The sequence below is a fragment of the Oncorhynchus mykiss genome, chromosome 22, assembly GCF_013265735.2.
Source record: "Oncorhynchus mykiss isolate Arlee chromosome 22, USDA_OmykA_1.1, whole genome shotgun sequence".
NCBI classification, from domain to species: Eukaryota; Metazoa; Chordata; class Actinopteri; order Salmoniformes; family Salmonidae; genus Oncorhynchus; species Oncorhynchus mykiss.
This window is the reverse complement of record NC_048586.1, coordinates 3,297,021-3,319,834: the sequence shown is the minus strand read 5'-3', so window position 1 is coordinate 3,319,834 and position 22,814 is coordinate 3,297,021. Positions and strand designations below refer to the sequence as shown.

Below are 22,814 nucleotides of genomic sequence, written 5' to 3'. Positions count from 1 at the left end.
CACCCCCAGGTGGTGAAGGTAGGAATCAACACCACAAGGGTGTGTGCTCAGCCCCTTCTGTACTCCCTGTTCACCAAAATCTGCATGGCTACAAGATCGGCTACACAACTTCAATGAACCCTAGCAAACCAAAATTGGTTGAGAACAAAAATCCCAGAACATTCTTCTGCTCGCAGCAAATGTTCTCATAACAGAAAAACTGTCCAGTCGTGCTAATGATTATATAATGTTTGTATAAAACATTCACCTGATGTTGGAAGAACGTTGCTAGAATACATTTAATCAGTTCTTTAAATGTTCCCAGAATGTTTCATTAGGTTGTGGGAACAATATGCATCACAAAATATATGTTCCCAAAACACAAAAAAACTGTCCAGTTGTGCGGATGATTCTACAATGTTTCTTTTAGGGTGCAAAAAAAACTTTCACCTGATGTTACAATAACATTCCCAAAGCACACTGTCTGTTCTCTAAAGGTTCCCAGAATTTTTCATGAGGTTATGGGAACAGTCTGGTGGAAACATTGTGGGGACATCATGAAATATATGTTGCAAAAACACAAAAAACTGTTCTGCTGATGATTATACAATGTTTCTTTTAGGGTGCGAAAAACATTTCCTGATGTTACAAGAACATTCTCAGAGCACATTTTTAGGTTCTTTAAATGTTCCTAAAAAAAAATGTTTAGGGAACATTGTGAGAATATGACTAGAGATGGGTTCCCAAAACACTAAAACTGTCCAGTGGTGCTGATAAAACATTCCTTTGATGTTGCAAAGATGTTGACAGAACAGCCTTTCTGAGTTATTTAATGGTTCCTAGAACATTTAAATAGGTTGTGGGAACATAGTGGGTCAATTACAAGGGATAGGTTCCCAAAACACGAAATACGCTCAGTTGTGATGACATTCATACAGTGTTTAAATTAGGTTGCACAGGACATTCCCTTAATGTAATAATGTTGACAGAACACCTGGTCTAAGTTCTTTAAAGGTTCCCAGAACATTAAATGTAGGTATGGGAGTTGTCTGGGATGTTGCAATAATATTATTGTGATATTCACATAGGTTGCACAGAGCATTCCCACAATGTTGCACAATGTTCAACAGTTTCCAAATAAGTCTGTTTTTATGACGTTCAAATTTGTTTTAGATTTAACATATTATTACATTTATGTTTACGCAATATACATAAATTTTACCTTGTCTTGCAGGTCCTAGAACATTTAGACAATGTAATGTTTTAGTTTGACCTAATAGTAACACAACATTCTTAGCATGCAAATATGTGGCTCCTTAAGGCAGATTGGAATACAGTACATACCCATTATGTTTCTCTCCAGATTTAATGGAAATTCCCATTTGAGGACTGTATTGTAGGCCCACTACAAGGTGATATACTGTAGGCACACCACATTTTAATTAAATTAATGACATATGAACAGTATTTAATCATACAAACACATCTATACTGTTTTTACACTTCAGATATTGGCAATCTCTACATGTGGGGTTGGAACCTGCAATGTTTGGATTCCCAAGCCAGGTCCTTTATCCTCTGCACCACCAAGAAATGTGTACAGTTCCTCCAATACATTGGTGCTTCTGGGTTAAAAAATAATTGTGTCAGCAGTGCGGCTTGGTTGGGTCGTGTTTCGGAGGAAGCACGGCTCTTGACCTTCGCCTCTCCTGAGTCTGTACGGTAGTTGCACTGATAGGACAAGACTATAACTACCAATTGGATATCATGAAAAAGGGGTACATTTTTTTGAATAAAACATTGTGGAAAAAATTTACTGTTCAGCTTTTAAAAAATATAGAATTCCTTCTTTGCGATACTTGATATGGTCCCTTCCTCCTGTCTTATTTTCTTTTCTTTGTACTCATAGGCATCGATACCTTGTTAATATGGGCCAATTTGTACAGTACACAGCATATAAAGAGGATGGGTGAAATTTATTTATTTTTTTATTTTTTTTATTTCACCTTTATTTAACCAGGTAGGCTAGTTGAGAACAAGTTCTCATTTGCAACTGCGACCTGGCCAAGATAAGGCATAGCAGTGTGAACAGACAACACAGAGTTACACATGGAGTAAACAATTAACAAGTCAATAACACAGTAGAAAAAAGGGGAGTCTATATATACATTGTGTGCAAAAGGCATGAGAAGGTAGGCAAATAATTACAATTATGCAGATTAACACTGGAGTGATAAATGATCAGATGGTTATGTACAGGTAGAGATATTGGTGTGCAAAAGAGCAGAAAAATAAAAATAAATAAATAAAAACAGTATGGGGATGAGGTAGGTGAAAATGGGTGGGCTATTTACCAATAGACTATGTACAGCTGCAGCGATCGGTTAGCTGCTCAGATAGCAGATGTTTGAAGTTGGTGAGGGAGATAAAAGTCTCCAACTTCAGCGATTTTTGCAATTCGTTCCAGTCACAGGCAGCAGAGAACTGGAACGAAAGGCGGCCAAATGAGGTGTTGGCTTTAGGGATGATCAGTGAGATACACCTGCTGGAGCGTGTGCTACGGATGGGTGTTGCCATCGTAACCAGTGAACTGAGATAAGGCGGAGCTTTACCTAGCATGGACTTGTAGATGACCTGGAGCCAGTGGGTCTGGCGACGAATATGTAGCGAGGGCCAGCCGACTAGAGCATACAAGTCGCAGTGGTGGGTGGTATAAGGTGCTTTAGTGACAAAACGGATGGCACTGTGATAAACTGCATCCAGTTTGCTGAGTAGAGTGTTGGAAGCAATTTTGTAGATGACGTCGCCGAAGTCGAGGATCGGTAGGATAGTCAGTTTTACTAGGGTAAGTTTGGCGGCGTGAGTGAAGGAGGCTTTGTTGCGGAATAGAAAGCCGACTCTTGATTTGATTTTCGATTGGAGATGTTTGATATGGGTCTGGAAGGAGAGTTTAGAGTCTAGCCAGACACCTAGGTACTTATAGATGTCCACATATTCAAGGTCGGAACCATCCAGGGTGGTGATGCTGGTCAGGCGTGCGGGTGCAGGCAGCGAACGGTTGAAAAGCATGCATTTGGTTTTACTAGCGTTTAAGAGCAGTTGGAGGCCACGGAAGGAGTGCTGTATGGCATTGAAGCTCGTTTGGAGGTTAGATAGCACAGTGTCCAAGGACGGGCCGGAAGTATATAGAATGGTGTCGTCTGCGTAGAGGTGGATCAGGGAATCGCCCGCAGCATGAGAAACATCATTGATATATACAGAGAAAAGAGTCGGCCCGAGAATTGAACCCTGTGGCACCCCCATAGAGACTGCCAGAGGACCGGACAGCATGCCCTCCGATTTGACACACTGAACTCTGTCTGCAAAGTAATTGGTGAACCAGGCAAGGCAGTCATCCGAAAAACCGAGGCTACTGAGTCTGCCGATAAGAATACGGTGATTGACAGAGTCGAAAGCCTTGGCAAGGTCTATGAAGACGGCTGCACAGTACTGTCTTTTATCGATGGCGGTTATGATATCGTTTAGTACCTTGAGCGTGGCTGAGGTACACCCGTGACCGGCTCGGAAACCAGATTGCACAGCGGAGAAGGTACGGTGGGATTCAAGATGGTCAGTGACCTGTTTGTTGACTTGGCTTTCGAAGACCTTAGATAGGCAGGGCAGGATGGATATAGGTCTGTAACAGTTTGGGTCCAGGGTGTCGCCCCCTTTGAAGAGGGGGATGACTGCGGCAGCTTTCCAATCCTTGGGGATCTCAGACGATATGAAAGAGAGGTTGAACAGGCTGGTAATAGGGGTTGCGACAATGGCGGCGGATAGTTTCAGGAATAGAGGGTCCAGATTGTCCAGCCCAGCTGATTTGTACGGGTCCAGGTTTTGCAGCTCTTTCAGGACATCTGCTATCTGGATTTGGGTAAAGGAGAACCTGGAGAGGCTTGGGCGAGTAGCTGCGGGGGGGGGGGAGCTGTTGTCCGAGGTTGGAGTAGCCAGGCGGAAGGCATGGCCAGCCGTTGAGAAATGCTTGTTGAAGTTTTCGATAATCATGGATTTATCGGTGGTGACCATGTTACCTAGTCTCAGTGCAGTGGGCAGCTGGGAGGAGGTGCTCTTGTTCTCCGTGGACTTCACAGTGTCCCAGAACTTTTTGGAGTTGGAGCTACAGGATGCAAACTTCTGCCTGAAGAAGTTGGCTTTAGCTTTCCTGACTGACTGTGTGTATTGGTTCCTGACTTCCCTGAACAGTTGCATATCGCGGGGACTATTCGATGTTAGCGCAGTCCGCCACAGGATGTTTTTGTGCTGGTCGAGGGCAGTCAGGTCTGGAGTGAACCAGGGGCTATATCTGTTCTTAGTTCTGCATTTTTTGAACGGAGCATGCTTATCTAAAATGGTGAGGAAGTTACTTTTAAAGAAAGACCAGGCATCCTCAACTGACGGGATGAGGTCAATGTCCTTCCAGGATACCCGGGCCAGGTCGATTAGAAAGGCCTGCTCACAGAAGTGTTTTAGGGAGCGTTTGACAGTGATGAGGGGTGGTCGTTTGACTGCGGCTCCGTAGCGGATACAGGCAATGAGGCAGTGATCGCTGAGATCCTGGTTGTAGACAGCGGAGGTGTATTTGGAGGGCCAGTTGGTCAGGATGACGTCAATGAGGGTGCCCTTGTTTACAGAGTTAGGGTTGTACCTGGTGGGTTCCTTGATGATTTGAGTGAGATTGAGGGCATCTAGCTTAGATTGTAGGACTGCCGGGGTGTTAAGCATATCCCAGTTTAGGTCACCTAACAGAACAAACTCTGAAGCTAGATGGGGGGCGATCAATTCACAAATGGTGTCCAGGGCACAGCTGGGAGCTGAGGGGGGTCGGTAGCAGGCGGCAACAGTGAGAGACTTATTTCTGGAGAGAGTAATTTTCAAAATTAGTAGTTCGAACTGTTTGGGTATGGACCTGGAGAGTATGACATTACTTTGCAGGCTATCTCTGCAGTAGACTGCAACTCCTCCCCCTTTGGCAGTTCTATCTTGACGGAAGATGTTATAGTTGGGTATGGAAATCTCAGAATTTTTGGTGGCCTTCCTGAGCCAGGATTCAGACACGGCAAGGACATCAGGGTTAGCAGAGTGTGCTAGAGCAGTGAGTAAGACACACTTAGGGAGGAGGCTTCTGATGTTGACATGCATGAAACCAAGGCTTTTTCGATCACAGAAGTCAACAAATGAGGGTGCCTGGGGACATGCAGGGCCTGGGTTTACCTCCACATCACCCGCGGTGATGGTGAATCAGCCAGTTACCAGTATTTCCCGGGTTAGTTATGTCTTAGAAGGCAGAGGATTATAGACCTGGCTTGGGAACTAAACTGTTGCAGGTTCAAACCTGACATGTGCAGACTGTCAACATATAAAGTGTAAAAAAATATTGTATGACTAAATGCTGTTCAAATATCACCTTGTACCGGGCCTACAATAAGGTCCTCAAATGCAAATTCCCATTAAATCTAGAGAAACATAATGGGGATGTATTCCAATCTGCTTTATTAAGGAGCTACAAATTGGCTTGCTGAGAATTTTTTTATAATATTAGGTAAAACTTAAATTTAACATTTTCTAAATGTTCTTGGGATGTTCTGAGGACCTTTAAGAGAAGGTCAAATGTATATTGCATGAGCATCAACGGAATATTATTTTAAACCTAAAACGCTATCCCTGCAAACAACAACAGTCGTTAGGACATCCCTGGGATGTCACGAAATGGTCGCCAGGAGGTTGAGTCATGGTTGGCCAGAGATTTTGTCTACTTCTCGGTTGGTTCTGGATACGCCCCCAAGGATGCTTTTAGGAGGTTATTGGGACATTGTGTCATGGTCCCCTGAAGGTCCCCTGAACGTTCTTGGGACGTTGTATCACGGTCCCCTGGTGTTAACTGACATATTTGACACACTTTGACATTCATGATTACATTGTGATATTTATTCATACAGTAATTATTATTTAACATGTCCTCAACTGGAATTTCAACCCACAACCTCTTGGTTTAAGGCATTCAAATCTTCCTGCTACCGTGTCTGTATCAATGACTGATTTCACGTCAAAGTAAATCTCAGCTCTGTTAAAAATACACGGAAGAAAAACTATTATATTTATCATAGTGATTCAGGCGTAACATTAAAACAGAATAATACAATGAAATTAAAATGGATGGCCCTCCCTTCAGCAAAATATATTTGACCTAAAACCTCCCTGATTGCTTGAAAAAAAAACAACAAGTGACCCCTATACCCAAAATAATAATTGAAACTAAGTGGATAGCAGAGAACATGCCTAACGTTTATCCTAATTTCTTGAACAGACCAGAGTCTTAGATATGCAGTTTAAGAAATTGTTATTCGTCCTGTAAGCATTAAATGACAATGCAGGAATTGTGATAGTGTACAGGGCTGTGTGCCAGAATGTTGTGGGTTCAGATACCACTGTGGATAAGAGTAGAGGTGGAAAGATCTCCTTTACAGTAAAAGCATTTCATGAATCGATCATTGTATTCGCAAGTCCAAGAATAAATTTCCTTCTATAAACATTTCATGCAAATCTACGTCCTTTTACATATTAGAGGAATCTTTTTTTATAACACAAATGACCGATATTGCAGGCTAAGAATGGATAGAAAGATAGGCCTATGTGTTCATCTTATCATCATTTCCCAATGCTAAATCAGTGTGGCTTGTTTACAACAAAACTGTCCCCGTTTGCAAGTGATTCAATCTGAGATGACATTAGGAATCTGGTACTTTCAAAAGTTAGGCCTACCTTTCCGCTCCAATGCATATGGGGATATCATTGTTTAGTTTATTTGACAATCAGATGCTGATCTACAACCTTCTATAGCAGAGGAGACAAAAAAAGAGACTTTCCTTGAGATGTAATCTAATTCTGTCACTATCAATTGATTAAGCTATTCACTTAATGTAAAATAGAAGATGTTTTAACCCAGACAGCTTTTAGGGAAACACTTGTGACCGTCTCTCGTTAGGTTAAGCCATGGAAGAAGAGTAGCCAGCAGTTAAAACTTAAATGTTTCTGCGTTGGTCAATCTACTCTGTCTGGGGTGGAAAGGTAGGCTTAACTTTTGAAAGTACCATGCTCAGATTCCTAATGACGTGATTCATTTCATGACTCTAGCTCACACGGGGTGTGGGGAAAGGGAGCCGACCTTTCAAAGTTTGCATTTTCAATCGCCTGTTATAAACGGGGTAGTTCGAGCCCTGAATGCTGATTGGCTGACAGCCGTGGTATATCAAACATGCATTTTTACTGCTCTAGTTACGTCAGTAACCAGTTTATAATAGCAATAAGGAATCTGGGGGGTTTGTGGTACATGGCCAATATACCACGGCTAAGGCCTATATCCAGGCACTCCTTGTTGCGTCGTGAATAAGAACAGCCCTTAGCCGTGGTATATAGTCTATATATCACACCCCATAGTGCCTTATTGCTTAATTATAGTGATACCATGTGGCCAATTGGCATGGTGTGGCATGAGAGGGGCCTTTGCCATGTTGCTAAATTACACAGTCCTGGGCCTTTTCATCTCACAGAGATTCGCATTTTTTCACCAAAATGGCAGAAAAAAAAGAACATAATAATAAGAAAAAGAATAATGAACAGGAACAACTTCGAACAGCTTCGCTGCTTGAAACCCTAATTAAATGTAAAGTCATCATAATCCCTGCCACATACACACACACCAGTTGATGGTGACTGTATTGGTATTAGTGACAGGCTAGTTTTAGTCACAGGCTATGCTGCGGGGCTGTAGATGGATACTATTGGAGGTGATTGCAGCTCCGTGCGCGCGCCCGCACGCTCCATCGTCACAACACACACCGGAAAACAGCTGATGTCATTGAGAGAACGACACACTGCCACCGATAACCGGGAATATACACACTTATCGCGTAAGTGATTTAAACATTTATCTGATTTGATGCTTCATTACCTTGAAGCGATCGAATGAGAACGTGGAGGGTGTGAGTGTCGACGAAGGACTGCGTTGAATCTGTGTTTGCTTGTATCATCTCCAGGAAGTAAAACGGTGCATGCACAGGTTATGGCCAGTCCTTCCTTCCAAACCCGCATTTTTATTAGGTGCACATTATTATTCTTCACGTTTCGACAAGCGCTTTATTCGCTTCGAACAGAAACACATTACAACCGCTGAACATTACATGTTGGATAGAATATACCGTGATTTTGCATATTTTTTGTTGTTGATGTAGCTTGGTTCCTATCAGTTTCCATAGTAACCTTGGTGAAGAAGCAGATGTCATTCGGTCAATGTCTGAGGATTTTCAGTCTCAATATGGGCATGCATTACCAAATTAAAAATCGGCAACATAATCTCTGTAATAGATGAAATACCTGCTACATTTGATGTAACCAATGCCAGCCAGGTTGCACTTGCATTGAAGATGGATGCTGACACGGCTATTTTTGTGTATGTACATTTGATTGATATTATATTGTTTTATCAGTCATGGAAGGAAACCATACACTGGACATTCTTTATAATAGTGCCATGGTGTTTGAAATGGATATGCATGTTGGAAGCTGCTTTAACACAGTGTGAAAATACAATTATTGTAGTCGCTAGGCCTCTGTTCTGCAAGTGTTATCTTCAATTCCTCATGTGTACGCACGCTATTCCCCATTGCCTTCAGAAGTTAATGGAATGCCATATCAAATGTATACTTTGCTTGCATGTTTGTTTGAAGTGTGTTTTTTATTTTTTTGTCTCAAAGTCTTAATTGGCTGATTTTGATTGCACAACTTTTTCACCACTGCAGATCTTGTGGTTTGAATTGCTTTCGTCATTTTCCAATGAACGAAATAGGTCCTTAATGCAAGTCAGTCATTTCAAAAACTTTCTTGGACAATGGATTTAATTGATTTTATTTGCATTTGAAATTGACTTTGGAAAGTGGTTGGCAACACTTTACTTTAGGTTGTCTTTAGTTATTCTACTTTCAGCCACAGTCTGTCTCTCCCAGTGCATGAAAGCTCTAAGCATGGGCATGCATAGCCCAATATTGGACTAAAGGAGCGTAACGTCACTCCTTAGTCCAAGGAACTTACATGCTCTGTTTAAAGGGCGAATTGGCACTGGAAGCCAAAACAGCCAAATTCTCCAACTAAACGTGAATCGATTCACAATTGTGGTACGGTTCTAGAAACAGAAATCACAAATGCAAAATGCACTATTTTAACACAGTTGCAGCCGACAGTATTTTTTTTGTGACAACACGTCAGTGGCGTGCGTCTGTCTTCCGTTTACACACAGGTGTTCGGAGACACAGAGTGACTGACTACCTGTGCTAATTAGCTGTCTTTCGTTTGTTTTCTGTAAACAACCGCCATTACATGGAAATATGGCCGTGTGGAAACCGTAACCCTATAAAGGTGTGTATAAATTTAGCCTTTCGAATTGTTTTTATTATTTGGGAAGATAAGGTCCTTATGCTTCCAAAATCGTACCGCAAGTGACGCATGTTAATGTACTGACCGAGCATTGCGGCTCTTAACAAAACAAATCAAATCAAATTTCATTGGTCACATACATGTGTTTAGCAGATGTTGTTGTGGGTGTAGCGAAATGCTTGTGTTTCTAGCTCCGACAGTGCAGTAATATCTAACAAGTAATATCAAACAATTTCACAACATATACCCAATACACACAAATCTAAGTAAAGGAATGGAATTAACAATATATAAATATATGGATGAGCAATGTCAGAGTGATGGCTATTTAACAGTCTGACGGCCTTGAGATAGAAGCTGTTTTTCAATCTCTCCCAGCTTGGATGTACATGTACTGACCTCGCCTTCTGGATGATAGCGGGTGAACAGGCAGTGGCTCGGGTGGTTGTTGTCGTTGATGATCTTTTTTGCCATCCTGTGACATCTGGTTCTGTAGGTGTCCTGGAGGGCTGGTAGTTTGCCCCCTGTGATGCATTGGGAAGACCGCACCACCCTCTGGAGAGCCCTGTGGTTTCGGGTGGTGAAGTTGTCATATCAGGCGATGATACAGCCCAACAGGATGCTCTCAATTGTGTATCTGTTAAAGTTTGTGAGGGTTTTAGGTGCCAATCCAAATTTCGCTGTTGCGCCTTCTTCACCACACTGTCTTTGTGGGTGGACCATTTCAGTTTCTCAGTGATGTGTACTCAGAGGAACTTAAACCTTTCCACCTTCTCCACTGCGTTCCCTTCGATGTGGATAGGGGGCTGCTCCCTTTTCTGTTTTCTGAGGTCCACCTTTTCTGAGGTTCACCCAACCTCAACCCAAATTAAATGGTTTGGGATGAGTTGGACCGCAGAGTGAAGAAAAAAAACATTAACAAAGTCTTACATGTCTCCCAAAACATTGTCAGGATTGGATCTTGATTAGAAAAAGCCAAAAATGTATGCATCAACAATGCCTACATTTTTCTATAAGCACACCACTATACATGGCACTTAAACTATTTCAAGCAGAAACTCTAAACAAGTGTATAGTTTTAAGTAAGTATACCACCCTGCATCCCACTGTTGGCTTGCTTTTGAAGCTAAGCAGGGTTGGTCCTGGTCGGTCCCTGGATGGGAGACCAGATGCTGCTGGAAGTGGTGTTGGAGGGCCAGTATGAGGGTCCCTTTCCTCTGGTCTAAAAAAAATATTCCAATGCCCCAGGGCAGTGATTGGGGACATTGCCCTGTGTAGGGTGCTGTATTTTGAATGGGATGTTAAACGGGTGTCCTGATTATCCGTGGACACTAAAGATCCCATGGCACTTATCCTAAGAGTAGGGGTGTTAACCCCAGTGTCCTGGCTAAATTCCAAATCTGACCCTCTTATCATCATGGTCACCTAATCATCCCCAGATTACAATTGTCTCATTAACCCCCCCCCCCTCCCCCCACTCCTCTCCTGTAACTATTCCCCAGGTCATTGCTGTTAATGAGAATGTGTTCTCTCACAACTTAGCAGGTAAAATAACAATTTTAAAAAGCAGCCAATAAGTGCTCAGCATATGTGGGAACTCCTTCAAGCTTTTTGGAAAAGCATTCCAGGTGAAGCTGGTCGAGAGAATGCCAAGAGTGTGCAAAGCTTGCATCAAGGCAAATGGTGGAAACTCTGAAGAATCTCTAAAACTCAAAAATATAAAATATATTTTTATTTGTGCAACTCTTTTTTTGTGGTTACTACATGATTCCACATGTGTTGTTTCATCGTTTTGATGTCTTCACTATTAGTCTACATTGTATAAAATAGTGAAAATAAAGAAAAAACCTTGAATGAGTAGGTGTGCCCAAACTTTTGACTGGTACTGTATATAAATAAATCTAAATATATACATAAAAACACAACAATGTTACAAAGGCCTCTGCCAACTAATATTAACATTTCTATTTAGTTTAGAATAAATTATTTGCCTACTGTAATGTTAAGAAAAATTGCCTAGTGTCTTGTCATGCTGTTAGCAACTACCCTTAAAGTATTCACACCCATTTACTTTTTTCAGCCTGAATTTAAAATGGATTCAGTTGAGAGGTGTCAATGGCCTACACATAATACCCCATAATGTGTAAGTGGAAATATAATTGTGACCCGTTACAGGATGTTGTGGGTCTCTGGAGGTAGCTAGCAAGCTAGCCAATATTAGCCAGTTAGCTTGGGTGCTTGACTGCTGTTGTGAGGTCAGAACGTTCGGATCAACCCTACTCATTGGCCAGTGATTCCAGTGTGCGCTCTGAACGCTCCGAGAGCGAAAGGCTTTGAATTTATGACCTGACAATCTGACAGCATAGTTGCAGTCACCAACGCTCTGGATAACATAAAAACAGTTCAGTGAGCTTTTCTCTCATTTGTGTCTGGAAGTAGCTAGCAAGTTAGCCAGTTAGCTTGGGTGCTTGACTGCTGTTGTTAGGACAGAACGCTCAGATCAACCCTTAAAGAGAAGGGTCGGGCTAAACCTCAAGAGAGTGTGAACGATGCTGAATGGGTGTCGACAAGTTGGTACCAAAATATTCAAAGGCCATTTTCTCAAAAGTGAGGTTACAAGTTTGTCATCTTTCAAAGCAGAATTACTTTCCCATTGTTCCTCAAATGCAACGTATGGTATATCTTTTTTTTTTAGCTTTGTGTCTCTGCTTTTATCCAATGTAAAAAACACAATTTCAAATTTTGCTACATAAGACTGAAAAAGGGCGGTCGGTAACATTTACAAATTCATAAGAAATGAACTGAAATGTGAGTCAATAAGTATTCAACACATTTTTTTATGACAGGAGTTTGCTTAACAAGTCATTACAAAGATACAGCAGTCTTTCCTAACTCAGTTGCGGGAGAGGAAGGAAACCGCTCAGGGATTTCACCATGAGTCCAATGGTGACTTTAAAACTGTTACAGATATGAAAAACTGAGAATGGTTCAACAACATTGTAGCTACTCCACAATGTCTACTCTAAATGTCAGTGTGAAAAGAAGAAAGCCTTAACAGAATAAAAATATTAAAAATAAATTAACTTTATGTCCTAACTTCAAAGTGTTATGGTTGGGGCAAATCCAACACAACACAACACATCACTCAACACACCACTCTTCATATTTTCAAGCATAGTGGTGGCTGCATTATGTTATGGGCATGCATGTCAACAGTAAGGACTAAGGCGTTTTTTAGGATAAAAATAAACGAAATAGAGCTAAACACAGTGCCTAGCTCCAGTCCCATTCCCTAGGCGCTCTCATTTATTGACTTCTGTAAGCGTAAAAGCCTTGGTTTCATGCATGTTAACATTAGAAGCCTCCTCCCTAAGTTTGTTTTATTCACTGCTTTAGCACACTCTGCCAACCCGGGTGTCCTAGACGTGTCTGAATCCTGGCTTAGGAAAACCCTGAAATTTCCATCCCTAACTATAATATTTTCCGACAAGATAGAACTGCCAAAGGGGGCGGAGTTGCAATCTACTGCAGAGATAGCCTGCAGAGTTCTGTCTTACTATCCAGATCTGTGCCCAAACAATTTGAGCTTCTAATCTTTAAAATCCACCCTTCCAAAAACATGTCTCTCACCGTTGCCGCTTGCTATAGACCACCTTCTGCCCCCAGCATATGTGAATTGATTCCCCCCCATCTATCTTTAGAGCTTGTGCTGATAGGTGACCTATACTGGGACATGCTTAACACCCTGGCCATCCTACAATCTAAGCTTGATTCCCTCAATCTCACACAAATCCAGGTACAACCCCAAATCCGTAAACACGGGCACCCTCATAGATATCCTCCTAACCAACCTGCCCTCCAAATACACCTCTGCTGTCTTAAACCAGGATCTCAGCGATCACTGCCTCATTGCCTGCGTCTGTAATGGGTCCCTAAAACACTTCAGCGAGCAGGCCTTTCTAATCTACCTGGCCCGGGTATCCTGGAAGGATATTGACCTAATTCCAACAGTAGAGGATGCCTGGCTGTTCTTTAAACCTCTTACAGCCCCCCCCCCCCTACTTTGTGCAATTACAGTGCCTTGCGAAAGTATTCGTCCCCCTTGAACTTTGCGACCTTTTGCCACATTTCAGGCTTCAAACATAAAGATATAAAACTGTATTTTTTTGTGAAGAATCAACAACAAGTGGGACACAATCATGAAGTGGAACGACATTTATTGAATATTTCAAACTTTTTTTAACAAATCAAAAACTGAAAAATTGGGCGTGCAAAATTATTCAGCCCCTTTACTTTCAGTGCAGCAAACTCTCTCCAGAAGTTCAGTGAGGATCTCTGAATGATCCAATGTTGACCTAAATGACTAATGATGATAAATACAATCCACCTGTGTGTAATCAAGTCTCCGTATAAATGCACCTGCACTGTGATAGTCTCAGAGGTCCGTTAAAGGCGCAGAGAGCATCATGAAGAACAAGGAACACACCAGGCAGGTCCGAGATACTGTTATGAAGAAGTTTAAAGCCGGATTTGGATACAAATCCACGTGCCTGTCATAAAGACATTACATCAAAGTTGGATCAGCCTGTTGTGTGGTTTTCCACTTTCATTTTGAGTGTGACTCCAAATCCAGACCTCCATGGGTTGATAAATTTGATTTCCATTGATAATATTTGTGATTTTGTTGTCAGCACATTCAACTATGTAAAGAAAAAAGTAATTAATAAGAATATTTCATTCATTCAGATCTAGGATGTGTTATTTAAGTGTTCCCTTTATTTTTTTGAGCAGTGTATTATGACAGACCAGCTAGATCTACTGTCTTCATTATATTACAACAGACCAGCTGTATCTACTGTCTCCATTTCACTTTGGCCATTGATGTGGTCCTGCCCTCTCCTCAACAGCCTCAAATAGGCTATTTCATGTGGGTTGGGGTGGGGCGGCAGACACGCATCTCACATTTCATGACATTACATGTTTATATATGGCTTCTAAAATAAATAAAAAATAAAAAATAATATTTTATATTATTAATTTCAAATAAGGGCATTAGCATGATAAGAACTTACCAGTCCAAAACGATGTCCTTTCCTGTTCAAAAAATATTCCTCCACAATCGCTAAATGAATCGTCCTACAACATTCTCTGTCTCACCTTCCCAATCAATTTATTCTAAAATTGTGTGTACATCTGTATATCTAGACTTAGATTTAGCTTTCCCTGACTTAGTCGCCATAATGATTGATATATAAACAGCTGAATCTGCGCGTTCACCAAACAATGCAGAGCGTAACATGTGTTTCTCCTTCCGGTATGAAACTTCAATAGCGAATGACTCACTTTACGCTGGAGCTTATGACATGGGTTGGTCTTGCAACACATAAACATGGTGTATTGCCGTTTAGCTCAGCTCATTGGCTATCTACCCAGCTAAATTTCAAGACGATCAGTGGTCATTGGGTTAAAAGACAGTCAATCAACGAAACAGCGGGCAAATCATTGGTGCACAATGATGTCATGACTTGTTGTCTTCAAATCGGTTTCTTTCAGTCAATACGTCCCGCAAAATGTCCCATCACGTTTGATTGTGTTACCAACAAACCAGTTGATTGCAGTGAAACCAAACATGACTGGAAAAGTCGTCAAAGGTAAACAATTTATTTTAATGCAGTTTGTGATTATGTTACGCCTGTACTGGTTACATTTTTTAAATTTTTTATGGGGCTCTATGCTCAGATAATCGCATCGTATTCTTTCGCAATAAATCCTTTTTTAAATCTGTCATTTGGGAAAGCAAAGGCTAGATTTTTCAAACAGAAATTTGCATCCTGTAGCACAAACTCCAAAAAGTTCTGGGACACTGTAACGTTCATGGAGAATAAGAGCACCCCCTCCCAGCTGCCCACTGCACTGAGGCTAGGAAACACTGTCACCACCGATAAATCCATGATATTTGAGATTCAAGGCTTTTTTTTACGGCTGGCCATGCTTTCCACCTGGCTACCCCTACTCCGGTCAACAGGGCTGCACCCCCCACAGCAACTTGCCCAAGCCTCCCCCATTTCTCTTTCACCCAAATCCAGATAGCTGATGTTCTGAAAGAGCTGCAAAATCTGGACCCCTACAAATCAGCCGGGCTAGACAATCTGGACCCTCTCTTTCTAAAATTATCTGCTGAAATTGTTGCAACCACTATTTCTAGCCTGTTCATCTTCTCTTTCATATCTCTGAGATCCCCAAAGATTGGAAAGCTGCCGCAGACATCCCCCTCTTTAAAGGGGGAGACACTCTAGACCCAAATTGCTACAGACCTATATCTATCCTAGCCTGCCTTTCTAAGGTCTTTGAAAGCCAAGTTACCAAACAGATCACCGACCATTTAGAATCCTACCGTGCCTCCTCCACTATGCAATCTGGTTTCTGAGCTGGTCATGGGTGCACTTCAGCCATGCTCAAGATCCTAAACGATATCATAACTGCCATCGATAAGAGACAATAGTGTGCAGCTGTATTCATCGACCTGGCCATGGCTTTCGACTCTGTCAATCACTACATTCTTATCGGCAGACTCAACAGCCTTGGTTTCTCAATTGACTGCCTTGCCTGGTTCACCAACTACTTCTCTGATAGAGTTCAGTGTGTCAAATCGGAGGGCCTGTTGTCCGGACCTTTGGCAGTCTCTATGGGGGTGCCACAGGGTTCAATTCTCGGGCTGACCCCTTTTTTCTGTATACATCAATGATGTTGCTCTTGCTGCTGGTGATTCTCTGATCTACCTCTACGCAGACGACACCATTTTGTATACTTCTAGCCCTCCTTTGGACACTGTGTTAACTAACCTCCCGACAAGCTTCAATGCAATACAACTCTCCTTCCGTGGCCTCCAACTACTCTTAAATGCAAGTAAAACCAAATGCATGCTCTTCAGCCGATTGCTGCCCACACCTGCCTGCCCATCCAGCATCACTACTCTGGACGGTTCTGGCTTAGAATACAACTAGAAATACCTAGTTGTCTGGTTAGACTGTGAACTCTACTTCCAGACTCACATTAACCTTTTGCGTGTAGGGGGCAGTATTTTTGTTTTTGGCTAAAAAACGTACCCATTTGAAACTGCCTATTTCTCAGCCCCAGAAGCTAGAATATGCATATAATTGTCCGATTAGGATAGAAAACACTCTAAAGTTTCCAAATGGTAAAAATATTGTCTGTGAGCATACCAGAACTGATATTGCAGGCGAAAACCTGAGGAAAATCCAATCAGAAAGTGCCTCTTATTTTGAAACCTCTGTTCCTATGCATGCCTATCCTCCATTTAAAGAGAAATCAACCAGATTCATTTTTCTATGGCTTCCCTAAGTTGTCAACAATCTTTAGACATAGTTTCAGGCTTTTATTTTGAAAAATGAGCGTGAAAGATCACATTGCGTAAGTGGATAGGTGGGGGCTCTCAGAGTGAGTTTTGTAAAGCGGCCATTGTTTCTCCCGGTGTTATTGTAAAAACCTACACACCCGGTTGATATATTATCGAATATATATTTTAAAAACAACCTGAGGATTGATTATAAAAAACTTTGACATGTTTCTGTGGACATTATGGATATTATTTGGAATTTCCGTCTGCGTTGTGGTGACCACTCTTTCCTGTGGATTTCTGAACATAACGCGACAAACAAACGGAGGTATTTTGGGTATAAAAATAATCTTTATGGAACAAAAGGAACATTTGTTGTGTAACTGGGAGTTTCGTGAGTGAAAACATCTGAAGAAAAAGGAACAAAAGGAACACCTATGTGAGAATGCTGTTCATTGACTACAGCTCAGCGTTCAACACCATAGTACCCTCAAAGCTAATCACTAAGCTAAGGACCCTGGGACTAAACACCTCCCTCCGCAACTGGATCCTGGACTTCCTAACGGTCCGCCCCCAGTTGGTAAGGGTGGGCAACAACACATCTTCCACGCTGATCCTCAACACTGGGGCCCCTCAGGGGTGTGTGCTTAGTCCCCTCCTGTACTCCCTGTTCACCTACAACTGCGTGGCCAAGCACGACTCCAACACCATCATTAAGTTTGCTGATGACATAATGGTGGTTGGCCTGAGCACCGACAACAATGACAATGAGACCGCCAATAGGGAGGAGGTCAGAGACCTGGCAGTGTGGTGCCAGGACAAAAACCTCTCTCTCAATGTGAACAAGACAAAAGAGTTGATGGTGGACTATAGGAAAAGGAGTCCCGAACAGGTCCCCATTAACATCGATGAGACTGAAGTGGAGTGGGTTGAGAGTTTCAAGTTCCTTGGTGTCCACATCACAAACACACTGTCATGGTCTAAACACACCAAGACAGTTGTGAAGAGGGCACGACAACACCTCCCCCCCCCCCCCCCTCAGGAGACTGAAAAGATTTGTCATGGGTCCCCAGATCCTCAAAAAGTTCTACAACTGCACCATCAAGAGCATCCTGACCAGTTGCATCACTGTCTGGTATGGCAACTGCTCAGCTTCTGACCTTAAGGCGCTACAGAGGGTAGCGCATACGGCCCAGCACATCACTGGGCCAAGCTTCCTGACATCCAGGACCTACACTACCGTTAAAAAGTTTGGGGTCACTTAGAAATGTCATTTTTTTTGGCCATTAAAATAACATCAAATTGATCAAAAATATAGTGTAGACATTGTGTTAATGTTGTAAATGACTATTGTAGATGGAAACGTCAGATTTCTTATGGAATATCTACATCGGCGTACAGAGGCCCATTATCAGCAACCATCACTCCTGTGGCATGTTGTGTTAGCTAATCCAAGTTCATAATTTTAAAAGGCTAATTGATCATTAGAAAACCCTTTTGCAATTGTGTTAGCACAGCTGAAAACTGTTGTCCTGATTTAAAGAAGCAATAAACCTGGCCTTCTTTAGACTAGTTGAGTATCTGGAGCATCAGACACAAAAACCTTTCTTCTGAATCTCGTCAGAAATTAAGGCTCTTCCATGCGAGAAATTGCCAAGCAACTGAAGATCTTGTACAACGCTGTGTATTACTCCCTTCACAGAACAGCACAATTTAGCTCTAACCAGAATAGAAAGAGGAGTGGGAGGCCCCTTGTGCACAACTGAGCAAGAGCGCAGGTACATTAGAATGTCTAGTTTGAGAATTTTTGTTTGTTTTTGATTTTATTTGAAGAAACTTTTAAAGTTCTTGAAATGTTCCACATTGACTGATTTTACAGAAATATTAACAGTGTAGCTCTTATTGCGGGACTTTGACTGTGGGAAATCACATCCCCAGTCAGTATATTGTGCGTATTGACATTCATATTGCACTCTACAGCCTTACCTAACGATTGGGGATCAAAGAAATGTGGTATCAGTGCTTTTTTCCCAAAGTTCTCAAGAGTTATCAGGCTCCAAAACATCCACTCTTGAATAGTGTTCAATACACAGACTGGCACAATAAATGTGGCTCAATTCACAGTGGTTTCAGTCCTACAATAAGAGCTACGACACTAATGTTCTCTGGGTGTCACTGAGGAGACTGATACCCCATGTCATTGATCCACTATCCATAGGGAAGGCTGTACAGTGAAATAAGTATGTCCCCAATGCAATTCTAAAGTCTAATACATCCAGCGTGATTTTAAAAGATTTGTCAAATTTACAAATTGTTGAATTTATATAAGAACATTCCAACCTCGTTTAGCATGATCTATTCCATTATGGCATGATTCCATTATTTGTATTATTTGTATGACTTTCATTGAGATACTTTTATTTTGAAGGCAAAAAGCAAATTACACTATTGTGCCTAATCCTTATTGTGGTTATTTTCACATAGGTGGGTCCGACCATTAATCAAATAAGTTATAAATTAGGGTTATTTTAGATGACGCCTATATAGTTAGTTAGCTAACTATACCTACTGAAACAGATTAATCATTAATCAAATAAGATTAATCAAATAAGAACGGTCTTATAAAGAACGGTCTTATAAATTAGGGGTATTTTAGATGATGACACTTAGCTAGATAGTCGGTTAGCAAACTATAGCTACTGAAACAGATGTCGTTTTGCTATGTTTTTGGAGAAGAACATTGTTTGCATCCATCACCTAGCTATCTTTTTTTGTGACCAGCAATGTCTAGAGTTTAGGGGAGTGTGTCTGCGCTCGTGACCAGCAATGTCCAGAGTTTAGGGGAGTGTGTCTGCGCTCGTGCGGCACGGCGCCAGACAAAACTATTACCTGCATCAACGCATACGTATCGGTGCATCGACATGAAATACGAGTAATAGTGGTATCAATGTGTAATAACTACGTCAAAAATTAATGAATGTGTTAATTATGTGACATGCAGTCATATTCGGGTCCTCATTGGTCAACAAGCGTGTTTGACACGTCAATTGTGTTATTTGACGTGTATCTTTTTTTGACAAGCAAAGTCCTAACTGTCGTTCCATATCTATGCAAGGTGTTGGCATACGCAGCGGATTGAGGATAACATAGTAGCGAATTCGAAGGGCAGACTGCAAGGACTGATGCACACAACGCCATGTCTTCGCAGTCAGTGACAGTGCCAAGAGAGTTAACTCCATTCGGTGTCCTGACAAGCCCCATGGCTGTTAAAATGGTATAGTATTGCTTTGAGGATATATGGTGTGTGTGTGTGACCTCCGCTCCAAGGACCACATTCATTTACCACCATATTTTGTAATGTAGACAAGACTAATCACCCGCACTGACGTGTTAGGTTCCACTTGAACCACATACTTAGAAATCACCCCGTTTTCCCAGCTACACCAATATTTAAATTTAAATAATATTTACATTTAATGAATAAAGGTACATTGGGAAAACAATATCAAAATCGACATTTTACGGTGTAGAAAGATATGAAATTGAAGTTTCTGTTACGGTTGTCGGTGGAAGAAGGTGAGGACCAATGCGTGGTACCGGTTCATCTTTTTTAATGTAAACTGAACACTGAATAACAAAACAACAAAGAAAACAACGGAAACAGTTCTGTCTGGTGCAGACACACAAAGACAGAAAACAACCACCCACGAAACACAATAGAAAACAGGCTCCCTAAATATGGTTCTCAATCAGGGACAACGATTGACAGATGCCTCTGATTGGGAACCATACCAGGCCAAACACAGAAATAGCAAATCATAGAAAAACTAACATAGATAACCCACCCCAACTCACGCCCTGACCATACTTAAACAAAGACATAACAATAGAACTAAGGTCAGAACGTGACAGTTTCCTATTATTCGGGAATAATTGTATTTTCACACTGTGTTAAAGCAGCTTCCAACATGCATATCCATTTCAAACACCATGGCACTATTATAAAGAATGTCCAGTGTATGGTTTCCTTCCATGACTGATAAAACAATATAATATCAATCAAATGTACATACACAAAAATAGCCGTGTCAGCATCCATCTTCAATGCAAGTGCAACCTGGCTGGCATTGGTTACATCAAATGTAGCAGGTATTTCATCTATTACAGAGATTAGTTTTCCGATTTTTAATTTGGTAATGCATGCCCATATTGAGACTGAAAATCCTCAGACATTGACCGAATGACATCTGCTTCTTCACCAAGGTTACTATGAAAACTGATAGGAACCAAGATGCATAAAAATAACACATACAAAATGACGGTGTATTATATCCAATATGTAATGTTCTGTTTTTTTTCAAAGCAAATACAGCGCTTGTCAAACATGAAGAGGAATAATGTCCTCCTAATAAAAAGGGAGGTTTGGAATCAAGGCCATAAGCTGTGCATGCACCATTTTACTTCCAAGAAATGTAAACGAGTGGATCAGAAAATTGAGAACTTGAGAAATTGCAACTAATCAGTGGAGACTCAGTTGGTAGAGCATGGCGCTTGCAATGCCAGGGTTGTGGGTTTGATTCCCATGGGGTCCAGTATGGGAAAAAAATTAATAAATAAGTTGCTCTGGATAAGAGTTGAAGGGATCATCCTCAGTGGATTTTATTATAAATAGTGAAACATTAAAGTTATCCTTTTTAGATAAAACTATACTAAATATATTAATGAAGGTCTAACAGTAGGCTCAGCAGCACTCTGTAGAGCAGCACCATAGTGTAGCCGGAGGACAGCTAGCTTCTGTCCTCTGGGTACATTGACTTCAACACAAAACCTATGAGGCTCATGGTTCTCACCCCCTTCCATAGACTTACACAGTAATTATGATAAATTCCAGAGGACACCCTCCAACCTATCAGAGCTCTTGCAGCATGAACTGATGTGTTGTCCACCCAATCAAATGATCAGAAAATGAATCTAGTACTGAAAGCTACAGCTTGCTAGCACTGCAGTGTATAAAATGTGAGTAGTTGACTCAAAGAAAAAGACAACAATTGAATAGTTTTGAACAAAATTTCTTCCAAAATTAAGGAGAAGACAGAGGGAGCTATATTTGGTTGTATTTAAAAAAAAACTTTCACATAACTAGCAAAATAAGCTAGCTAGTTTAGCCCAATCAAACACCTGTCTCAAAAAGAGAGGGATGCTATGTTAGCTAGCTGGCTATGGTTATCCAACACTGGAACTCGTCCAAGTCAAGGTAAGCTTTTGGGTTTATGAATTTATTGCCACCTGGGCCCGCTGGTGTAACTGCTAAACTGCTTTCTGACTGTTCACTGTGCTGCATGACTGTAGCGGGTTTACTAACGCTTAAGTTCTAGTATCTACTATATGTTGACTATAACGTGACAACGATATAGGCTGAGTGTAGCGGTTAGCTGTTATGATATGAAGGTTTGAATTGGAACGTTTTTTTTTGCCTGGTCACAAACCGCTGATGTGTTGTGCACTGAAGTCACAGGCGAAGGTAAAACATGAGAGGAGGAGAGCGCATAGATTGTTGCGAGAAGGAATTCTATATACAACGAGCTAAGTGATCATGTTGTTGTGTATGTGGCTGCTATGAAAGTGAACTGTGTGTGCGGGTGTTCAGGGGTTTATTGATTCTGGTGAAACTGTTGGACTAATGATAACATCCTAGATCAGCTATATGTAGACAAGCGTGTGCAAGGTGGTATTGAATGTTTCACTGTCTGTCACCTTGATTACTAAAAATTATCTCAGTACTTTGTAAACTTTCATTTATAGGCTAGGTGATAGCACCCTCATGATGGGTACAGGGAAAATGATATGTTGTAGCCTAAACTTATCAATGTTACATTGAGCTGGGTGAATGGAATATGAATGACAATCATCCAATATGCTGTAATATAAATAAGGCCATGCTCATTATTTTTTAAATAATTCTCCCTCATCTTAAACAGCACTGACCACCACTGAAACTAATATTATATTAATC

At 41.3% G+C, this 22,814-nt stretch overlaps 1 protein-coding gene across 6 annotated transcripts in view; it reads left to right on the top strand.

The window, feature by feature from the left end:
- The first annotated feature begins 7,794 nt into the window (after positions 1 to 7,794).
- Positions 7,795 to 22,814, top strand: part of nalcn (sodium leak channel, non-selective) — a 295,191-nt gene continuing 280,171 nt past the window's right edge. For 4 of the 6 annotated variants that reach the window (XM_036958513.1, XM_036958511.1, XM_036958509.1 and 1 more), the window contains exons 1-2: positions 7,795 to 7,929; positions 10,008 to 10,011. The gene's annotated coding sequence lies outside the window, so the exon portion shown is untranslated. The remainder of the gene's footprint in view (positions 7,930 to 10,007; positions 10,012 to 22,814) is intronic. The other 2 variants (XM_036958514.1, XM_036958510.1) reach the window with 1 other exon arrangement.